Source organism: Anser cygnoides, chromosome 3, assembly GCF_040182565.1.
Source record: "Anser cygnoides isolate HZ-2024a breed goose chromosome 3, Taihu_goose_T2T_genome, whole genome shotgun sequence".
Classification (NCBI taxonomy): Eukaryota; Metazoa; Chordata; class Aves; order Anseriformes; family Anatidae; genus Anser; species Anser cygnoides.
In genome coordinates this window covers 104,505,947-104,516,598 of record NC_089875.1, presented here as the reverse complement: position 1 = coordinate 104,516,598, position 10,652 = coordinate 104,505,947, and the positions used below count along the sequence as shown (strand labels likewise).

Below are 10,652 nucleotides of genomic sequence, written 5' to 3'. Positions count from 1 at the left end.
TCCTTCTTCTTTTCTGTATTAAAGAAGCATTATGGACTTTCTAAAGCATAGATGAGCAGTCTTGAGTCCCTATTTTCATGAGTGAAGACTAACACACACAAAATACAAGGAAACTTATCCAATTGTCATGAATTCCACAGAGGTGAGGCAGAGCATATCTCTGCAAGGGAGAGGACTTACTGGAATATTCTGTTGACATTGCCTCTTTCTGGGTACAGAGAGGGGCAGAAATGACCACATCTACAGAAATGCTGAGAGAGAATGAGTGTTAAAATTCATCTTGACTGGTTTGATCAATGAAAGTGGGACTGGAGTTTGAATGTAGAATCTAAAACTAGAATTTTGAGAGTGGGAAATTAATAGCTAGTAATTTAATAGTCTGTCCTGGTTCCAGTTAGGACAGAGTTAAGTAGCTCATAGTAGCTGGTAGGGTGCTATGTTTTGGATTAGGATGAGAAGAGCGCTGATAACATGCTGATGTTTTAATTGTTGCAGAGCAGTGTTTACACCAGGCCAAGGACTTTTCGGCTTCTTGCTCTGTCCTGCCAGCGAGCAGGCTGGGGGTGCAGCAGGAGCTGGGAGGGGACAGACCCAGGACAGCTGACCCAAACTGGCCAAAGGGGTATTCCATACCATCTGACGTCATGCTAAACAATATATAGGGGTGGCTGGCTGGGGTGGGGGGGCCGGCTGCTCGGGAATAGGCTGGGCATCGGTCAGCGGGTGGTGAGCAATTGCATTGTGCATCACTTGTTTTCTTACACATTATTATTGTTAATACTATTATCATTATCACTATTATTATTATTATTGTTATTATTATATTCCTTATATTCCTTATATTCCTGTCTTAATAAACTGTCTTTATCTCAACTCACCGGCTTCACTTTCCCGTTTCTCTCCCCCATCCCAGAGAGGGAGGGGGGAGGGTGAGCGAATGGCTGTGTGGTGTTTAGCTGCCAGCCGGGTTAAACCACAACATAGTCTTTTGATACTTTTAATAAATACATTGTTATAAATAAATTTGCAATGACAAATTAATATTTGTAATAGTTGTTATTAATATATATATTGATTAGATTTTTCATTATGGAAGACTAACATTTATGAGATTCTAGTATGATTACTTTGAAAAAAAGATTCTCAAAATGAGATGCTGTCTATTAAGAGAACAAATCCTTATCAGCAAAATGATGTTTAAATACACGATGAACTTAGCTCTAAACATAAAAACACTTCATAACTAGTGACTATTACAAGAAACTAGTAACAAATTCTTGGCTGTGAGCAAAACTATCTAAAAGAAAAAGGTTTAAGAAGAAAAAGTAATGGATAATATGATCCACTTGAAATGGTAGGTAAGGAGTAGTTTTAATAGTTTTACTGCTAAATGCTCAAGAACCAGCAAGAAATAAATTTGCAGAAAGTTGGGAGTAAATATTACAGGTTGACTTTACAGTATAAAATCGATTTTCCTAAAGGTGGGGTGACCATTTTACAATGTTTATTCATCTACAGCTGCCTTCTAAATTGATACAGCAGTAGAGAAAAGATAGAGTTCAAAAGGTTGTCTGGATCTTCTTTTATTCTCTCTATTTTAAGGTATTTATGGAAACTGTCACTGACAATACAAAGAAGCTTTTTCTCTGGGTATGTCTGTGGCTTGTTTTGGCTATTTCTAGATTGTGTGGAGAGAAAAGCAATTCATCAGTACTTTTTAACAGAATAATTATTGAAGGCTAGTCAAAGAAAAAAGAAAGGCTTTGAATAAAGTGAGACATTCCTTAAAGGTAGAGGATTTGGTCAAGTATGAAAGGAAGCAATCTTCGGCTCAAAAGGTTATTAGAAGATCTAAGAAGCCCTGCTGCCAAAGTCTCTGTAGCACTATTAATAAACATACTTCAGTGGGTAAAATATGAAAAAAGATTATACGGATCAATGTAAGAGAGCACAGATCCTTTGCAATACCTTGTTTAATTAAAAGTGGAATTACTCATGATTCTAATGCATTGAAGTTGAACATGGAGAAGGTTTCACTTAATGATATTAAAAGCACAATGATACGAAGTAGATTTTGTTAGTGTGAGGAATGCTTTTTTAAAGAGATGTTTCATGTTGGCCTTTAAGACAGGAGTGAGGAAGCTCTGCAATTCTATATCTGGTTAGTGAATTTGAAGAGGAGGTATTATTTTGTTTTGAGATCTCTTGCCTTAACTGGTTTAATAGGACTTACAGAGTGTGTTTAATAATGCGAGTGGCAACAGCATTTGTTAACATTTTTAAGCTTATTTGAAGCCAGAGGCAGATTTCATCTGTTTCAAAGTCTTATGTAGCTACAACAGCTATATGAAAGATCCATAATACAGCAGACATGAGGAATATTTCATTAGATTTTATCTTTGTTACCAGTAGAAAACTTCACCTAAATCTATGATATTGTGAGATGACTCTTGGACAAATGCTGGTTATATGTGAATAAACTAGAAGGAGTGGGGAACATGGGAGTTTCCTAAATAGAATCCAATTATGTGATTGTTTACTATGTTTGTTTTGGCAGTGATTTGACTAAGCCTGAATCTATGCTTAAAACTGGAAATGCCAGGTAAAACTTCAAGGATATTAAATCCACATAAAATGAAATGAGAAGTGTCTGAGAAAATGCAAAAGTCAAAATTCAAGAAAAATTAGAGGAAAATAGTTCTGACTTCTGAAACTGAGGTTTATATATATTCAGTTGTGCTGACAGGAAGCTTGCTATAAACAGAAGCTCTTATAGATAACAATGGAAAGGAAGGCTTCCTCTATTAAGTGTGCGTATATTGTATATACATATATATACACACTGAGATCTGTGTGTGCTTGAATCAAACAGGGTCTACACCCACTCTCACAGTAGGATGAGCAGATTTTCTCTCTATCTAGCCAACCAGTTGCTCAAAACAGAAAGCTTCAGCCTCCTCTTCCATGAACCTAACACTGTAAAGTGCAATGGGTTTTGATGGACAGTCATTGTATATAAGAGAAAGGTGAGGCTTAATGGAACCATTAACAATAAGGGAACTTTACATATGTGTGGGATTAATTTGATGAATTATGGATAACCTCATCGAAACCAGTTGTCTCTACTCCCTTTATAGTCAGTCAATGGAGAGCAATGAACAGCTGTAGAACATGATTCATCTCATGCTAAAGTAGATGGCTAAAGTAGAATCACATCACCAGTGCCATAATTATTTCCCCCCACTACCTAAAAGGAAGTCTAGGAGGAGGATGTTAAGGATGAATGTTTGCATTAAAAATGCCTTAATTTAGGTAAGATTAAGCTTCTGCCTCCCTGAGGGTGAGGTTCAAAGAGATTATGTTGTTATTGGTAATTTTTGCAAATACTCAGAAGTACAAGTCAGGCAGACAGCACAAAGTAAGCTATAACTGTGTAGATTTGCATATGCTGATCTGTCCTTCTGCCTGGGTTTTTATGTTCTTGTGTATATGATCACTTTTTCTTCTTACTCTTTCAAATGTGTATTTCTGTATTCATTTGTACAAACGACTCCTTCCGTATGGATTTACTTGGCTTTGTACACCCCTGTGTGTACCATGTGTGCCATTGTCCTCATCCCCCCATCTCTTTTGTAGCCATTTCCCCTACCCTGAAAGAAGTTACACTGAACAATGTTCACATTGGTAAAAAACAAAAACAACAACACCAAAAAACACCCTAAGCAGATTTAAAATTGGCAGCATCTAGCCTTGAGAAAACTGTTCTTTCACTCTTATCCACAGTATGCCCCTAATGCATTGTGTGAAACTAAAGTAGGGTGACCATTCAGGATAAAATAAGAAAAGAACAAATTCAAATCTCAGGTAAATTAAATCATTTCAAAATGGGATCATCTGAGGATTTACATTCCAGTATACTCAGGAGACTGGCTGAAGTAATCTTAGAGCCATTAGACATAGATGAATGGATGGATGGATGGATAGATAGATAGATAGTTAGATAGATAGATAGATTGATTTTTGATTTTTTTCCCGAGAAATTGTTGAAGTCAGAAGAATTTCCAAAGACTGGTAGGCCAGGCAACTGTAGTCCAGTTATCCTAACTTCAGTTCCTGGAAAAAATCAGGAATGTTTCATCAGAGGAAAAAAATAAGTTACTAAAAGACCACAAGTAGGTGAAAAGCATCCAAGATGTTATTGTCAAAAGCATGTTGCTTTAGAAGATGATTTACTTTAATGAGAGGGCAGTAATTCTTGTGCTTACATTACTGTCTCAGGCTTTACACTGTCTCAGATGGTACAACCATAACAAATAGATAAAATGTAGTTTAGAAAAGAATCTACTGTAAACTGGATGCATAAAGATATGGAGAAAAATACTCCAAAAGTAATTATCAGTAGCCCACATTTCTAACTAGACACATGATGGGGCCTAAGATATGTTTGGTATTATTTGTTATTTTCAGTAGATGATGGAGTAGAGAGTACAAATATTACATTACATGAAACATGGTAAGTCAAATTGGGAAAGGCTACCAGGTTAGAATTTCGTCTATCTCGACATATAGGAAAATGGGTCCACAAAACAGGAAGTTTCACATGCACAAGTGAAAACCTTGTACTTTCTCAAGAATAACTGCACAAGTAAGACAGGGAGTAGAAGAGTGAGCAGCAGTTCTCTAGAAGTAGATCAGAGAATCAGAGAGAGGCAGATGACAACAGTAACTCAGAGGTTGTGAACCAGAGTGCAAGTCCTTTTCACTTTCCGGTGACATTTCACTGTTGACAAAATGATAGTTAAAAAAAAAAAAAGGCTATGTAGAACTCTAATTTGTGCAGTGTCTTCATATGTGGATGGAAAAAAAATGGACAAGAACCTTTGAAATAAAGTACTGCTATATTTATGCATCTTTTAAATCAATATAACAGTGTTCTGGCTAGGTATTGGCTACGTATTTAATTTAGCTTTCTTTCTTTTCCTTTTGTGTGCTGTTTGGTTTTGAGTCTTAAAATAGAACACTCTAATTATAATCTACTATAAGCTCTCTTACTATAGACCAAATGCAATTTTCTTCCACTTCAATTTGTTAATTCAGCCAAAACAAAATGCATAGAAGATCCCCTGGTAGTTTTCTGTTGTACAAGGTGATGGGTTATGAAAATACGGAGACCAGGCTTACTCAGCCAGGTAGGATGCCCAGTGTAGCAACTAAGTTTAAGAAAACAATAAATAATGTAATTCCTAGGCTTGCCAATGAGATGTTAGGTAACTGCTGTCCTAAGATTGTTATAGCAATAATTGTAGGTACATGGGGAGTAATACATAAGACCCCAAACCATTCTTTTCATAAGAAGGACCAATTTGTTGCTTCATTAAATCAAACCAAGCAACAAAACAATATACGTTACATATGGGAAGAGTAGCTTCTTTCTTCACAGCCTCGTTGGCCAGGTTCCCAATTGCAAGGTAAGGGGGATAACTTGCATGATGGTTCTTCATCATTCATCCCCCACCCTGCTTCTACTTAAACTCCCTTCTTATAAAGCATTTGCTTCCATTAATTCCAACATTATTTAGAGAAGAGGATACTGAGACTTCAAGGGGAGCAGAGGGGGAAGCACTGCTCTCCTCTCTGGTGACCAGGACCCAAGGGAATGGCATGATGCTGTGACAGGAGAAGTTCTGGTTGGATATCAGGAAAAGGTTTGTCACTGAGAGGGTGGCTGGGCACTGGAACAGGATCACCAGGGCAGTGGTCACGGCACCAAGCCTGCCAGAGTTCAAGAGTGTTTGGACAATGCTTTCAGAAATATGGTTTGATTTTTGGGTGGTCCTGTGTGGAGCCAGGAGCTGGACTCAATGATCCTTGTGGGTCCCTTCCAACTCAGGATATTCTAAGATTCTATGATTTTTAACTTGCAGTTGACTGCATTTCAATATCCTTGACAAGAAAAAATACAATCAAAATTATAATCTATTTACCTTTTAATTTCTTTCTTGATAAAATTATGTCTCTCTATATAACATATATAACATATTGTTTGCAATAGTATCATTCATGTCTTTGTTTCATACTGTCTCATCCACAGTGATGAGGGATCTGACAGAAAACATCTATTAGTATGTGAGTGGAACATTCTTTATATTTTTTTTCCTTTTTCCCCACATTTTGAAGCATCTGAAATGCTTTGAAAGCTGTGGACAGCCCACTGAAATGCTGTTTTTATAGCTATTTCAAAAGGAAAGTCATGAGGGTTTGGGGGTAGAAGGTCTGCTGGCGGTGGAGATCTATGTCAGATGAAAGGTGCCAGATCATCTTGACTTTGTCCAGACTGCCTACCATGAATCATGTCTTGCATTACCTGCAAGAGTGTTTGCTAGGTGGCACAGGATAAAGCCATGCCAGGGAAGATGGTAAAAATGAAATAGTAAGTAATAGTAAGTAATTCTAAAAAACACCTTAGCCATGTTTTTATTTAGCAGTAACCCAGGAAACAGCAGACATCTAATTCTGAATTTGAAATTGAAGGTATTGTCCCACCTTGCAAACAGACAACAATGTATATTGTGGTACATGCATTTATGATGTTACTGAACATATGTGATGTGGAATGTTGAAGAGAGGAGAGTGGATGCATCTCAACAGAAATAATTAAAATCCTTTATTGTGGGTTTTGTTTGTTTTAATAAACCAGAAGTTTAGTCTACCAGTACCCAGAGCTGGGACATAGTCCAATTAGGACAAAGATAACTTAAAATCGCATGTTACATAACTATATCCATCTATCCATGGCAAACATTTCAGAGCAAATATGTTGATTTTATACACACATGCTTTGCTACCTACCAGTATTTAAATTATTAAATTTAATTTGATACAGAGTGAAACAGAGAGTGAATACAGAATTGCTATTAAGCATGTAGCAGAAAGAAGGGAAAATTAAAAATCTTATCTTAACATAAATCCCACTGTCTTAAATAGTGTCTAGATCTGTAATACAAAGGCAGAAGAAAGCTTCCTTTTTTTATTCCATACTGGGATCTCTGCTGACTGTCAGACTTCATGCCTTATGCCAGAGTTTTGTTCTGGGTGTTTTCTCCCTGTCACAGTAGAAGAGCTGCACTTTAACTAAATTCTTGCACAATTATTTCAAAGAATGAAACAGAATTTCAATTACTTACACACTGTATTTTCAGAGTGGCAAACTGTGTATTCAGTTGGAGACATTAAATAGATACAACCACATCTAAGAAGAATGCTTTTTCCTGTGACCTCAGCCGTCAGAAGAAGAAAAACACAGCTGGGAGCAGTATCACAAAGCAGACGACCTAGAGGAAGAGAAGGCTGCAAGCTGTGCCTCGGTAGGGCATGGACAGCTGCAGAAATGGAGCTGCAAAGCAGCCGGTTGGAGAAAGCCAAGCCAAGCAGTAGCGTCGCTATGATAAAGCTGTGGGAAGCTTTTTGAAGCCCTGACGTGACTCCCCAAGCAGTGTGGTCAATTGAAAGAGAAGCACTGCCCAGGGCACGGTGGCCTGTGGAAGCTCTGGGGAGGAGAGGTAAAGCATGTGCATGCCAAAGGGCAGGAGGCAGCTGAGCTATAACAGGCATTGAGAGAAATCACTAACTGCTTGCTGACCCAAATGGCAAAGAAGCGAAGCCAGGGCTGTGCTCAAACTTAGGGTAAGGAAAGGTTAGTAAGCCATTTATCCAGCTGGTATGAATGGCATGTGGATGCTATGGGATTACAAGAAAGGAAGGAAACTGCGATATATATACATATGTGTATATATATATATAACTTTTTTTTTTTTTTGGTTGGGGAGTATATTTCCACAGGCAATTATTAGAGACAGGATAGGGAGACCGAATACATGTCTGGGAGGAAACATGTCAAGACTGAGCAGGGCAGTATGCTAAAATGAAACTGTGTCCCTCTTAATATCATCAGATAATGAGACCTAGTGCTGAGCTGACAGCTAAAATCCAATCACAAAACATAGCAATCCTGCCAGGCTGGCTTTCTCCTGTTATTTGATGCAACGATCTTTCTTATACCTGTGAAGAAAAAAAGGAGAAATGCAGAATGCCTTGGGGATCTGAATGGACATAATCAAAAAGACCCTCCATATGGCAAATATGTATTTGGACTAGCCAAGCTTTGATAGTTGAAATTGTACAGAGATCCATGGCTGACTTTAGACTCTAACCAATCTAACCACAGACATATAACCATAGTCAGTCTGACCATGAAAAGGGTCAAATCTAATCTAGTGGAGAAATTCACCGTTATTACAACAATTCAAACAAGAAGTTGTAGCTATTCATTCTCCTGTAGTCCCATCCCTGCTGATTTCTCAGCCTCATTTACTGTATAAACCATTCAAAGCATACCACTTTATTTTTTTTTCCTGTACAGTACTGCATTGATATGACAATCTGAGAGAAACAATAAAAATAATATATAAAGGAAAAAATATGAACACCTTGAAATGTTGTAAAAGCCTTTAAAATTGTAAAGAATATTATTATCTTTCTAACACAGGTGAAAAACTAGAGGAGTTGAAGTGATTGGCAATATTCTACAGCCATAGATTTGAATAAAAATCATATTGAATGTTGCTGCAGTAAATACTTCAAAAGCTTCCACAAAGTCATGGAATGGTCTTATTTCAGACTGGTTAAGTAGATGTGCATGTTACAAGAGCTACTGCTAAAAATTAGCACTAATTGACAGCTCTGGGTTATGTTCTTGATTATCCAACAGAAGAGTGGGCAGAAAAAATACCGTCCCATACTAGTTGCTATGTCACTCATGGGCCACACAGGACACTGTAGATGGATGACATTTGAATGACTTCTGTCTACTTACATATCATTTGGAAATCTTTCAGCTGAAGTTTTGAAAGGTCACTCTTCAGAATAGAAAAACTAAAGGCTGGGTAGACTAGATAGTAGCTTTCCCCAGATCTCTATTTTTTCTTTATTTTTTGTTAAAAGGTATATGAAAATGAAACATTCCTTGTTGTCTCTGCCTCAGATTTATTAATTTTTATTGCACTTTTTCCACTAAATAGAATCGCAGAATGGTTTGAGTTGGAAGGGACCATAAAGATCATTTAATTCCAACCCCCCTGCCATGGGCAGGGACAATTCCTGCTAGATCAGGTTGCTCAAAGCCCCATTCAACCTGGCCTTGAACACTTCCAGGGATGGGGCACCACAGCTTTTCTGGACAGCCTGTGCCAGTGCCTCATCACCCTAAGATTAAAGAATTTCTTCCTAATATCTAATCTAAACCTACCCTCTTTTAGTTTAAAGCCATTACCCCTTGTCCTATCACTACACTCCCTGACAGAGCCTCTCCCCAGCTTTCCTGTAGGGTCTGTTTTAGGTACTGGAAGTCTCCAGGTTCCCTGGAGAAACGAGTAGTCACAAAGTCTGACTTGACCTTTTAGAGTGGGCTGTTTGAATATGGTCTGGTTTCTTAGTATCAAATACAGAACTTCTGCATCCCAACTGAAGCATTATTTGTTAAGCTGTCTGCAGTTCTTTTTCTGACATGAAGGTTGAGGGTGACATTAACATGGACATCCTCCTTCAGTGTTTCTTACTGGTTAGCTTACATAATCTCTGGCTCTACATGCTGGTTTCTGAATCACATTCATATGCAGTTCACTTTATGTACAGATTTTGCAGGGAGACAATAGGATTAACTCAGATCCATGGATTTTTCCTTGCTGATTATGCACTTATGTCAGTTAATGGGTCTTGGTTGCGATGTCTCCTGGTGCACTGGATTTCACTGAAAAGCAAACAATTATTCTCCTCATCTTCAGATCTTATATGGCTTCTTTAATTGTCTAAACAGCTATGAATTAAAATCAGATTCTCATGTTTAGTAGCTTGTTTTGCAGCACTGAAGCTAGCAGTGGTCACTGCTTCTGCCATTGGCTTTTTTAAATTTCTATTTTCATTCTTCCAGGTACCATATTATCAGTCAAACTTCAAATATTAAATATATGTATTTGGGTTTTTATCCAATATATAAGTGTGCAACACATTTAACTGCACCTCATATTCCAATATGTTATCAAGTAAGGAATTGAATTTACCCCTTACCCTAGGGAATTCTTGCAAAGCGAGGTTGTAGCATATTTGGGGGTTCTCAACTGATGGCTGTGTTTCAACAAAACGTTGAAAAAAAAACTTTTTAGAAGCAGCCTTCACACTTAAATGGTGCAGTGAGTCAATCTGCTCTTGTACAACTTTGGAAATGGAAAAGTCCCTTTCATTCCCATACTGAAAAATAAATGGCAAAACTGATATGTGTTGTAGTTGAAATCATGTTTAGGGAAAAAATCCACTCTGGATGATGTAATCTAGTGTTACATCTAATGAATAATGACAGGGGAAGCCATGCCAAGACCATACTGAAGCAGCTGAGCAAGGCAGCCAATGTTTCAGCAGTCTGTCTTTATTAGCATGTATCCTACTGAAAAGTATTCTTCTGTAGTAATATATATTGTCTCTTTTGCTATGTATATATATATATATATGAGTGCTTATTTATTTATTTTTGTAACACAAAATGGATAAATGTAAGCAAGGCTGAACTCTGATTTTACTGGGAATGGAACGAAACATCCAGA

General features: G+C 37.5%; 1 long non-coding RNA gene across 1 annotated transcript in view; it reads left to right on the top strand.

Moving 5' to 3' along the window:
* Positions 1–686: 686 nt before the first annotated feature.
* The window catches only part of LOC125184608 (uncharacterized), a 29,260-nt gene continuing 19,294 nt past the window's right edge, over positions 687–10,652 (top strand). Inside the window, exon 1 of the long non-coding RNA XR_010830590.1 lies at positions 687–726. This is a non-coding gene — a long non-coding RNA (uncharacterized lncRNA). The remainder of the gene's footprint in view (positions 727–10,652) is intronic.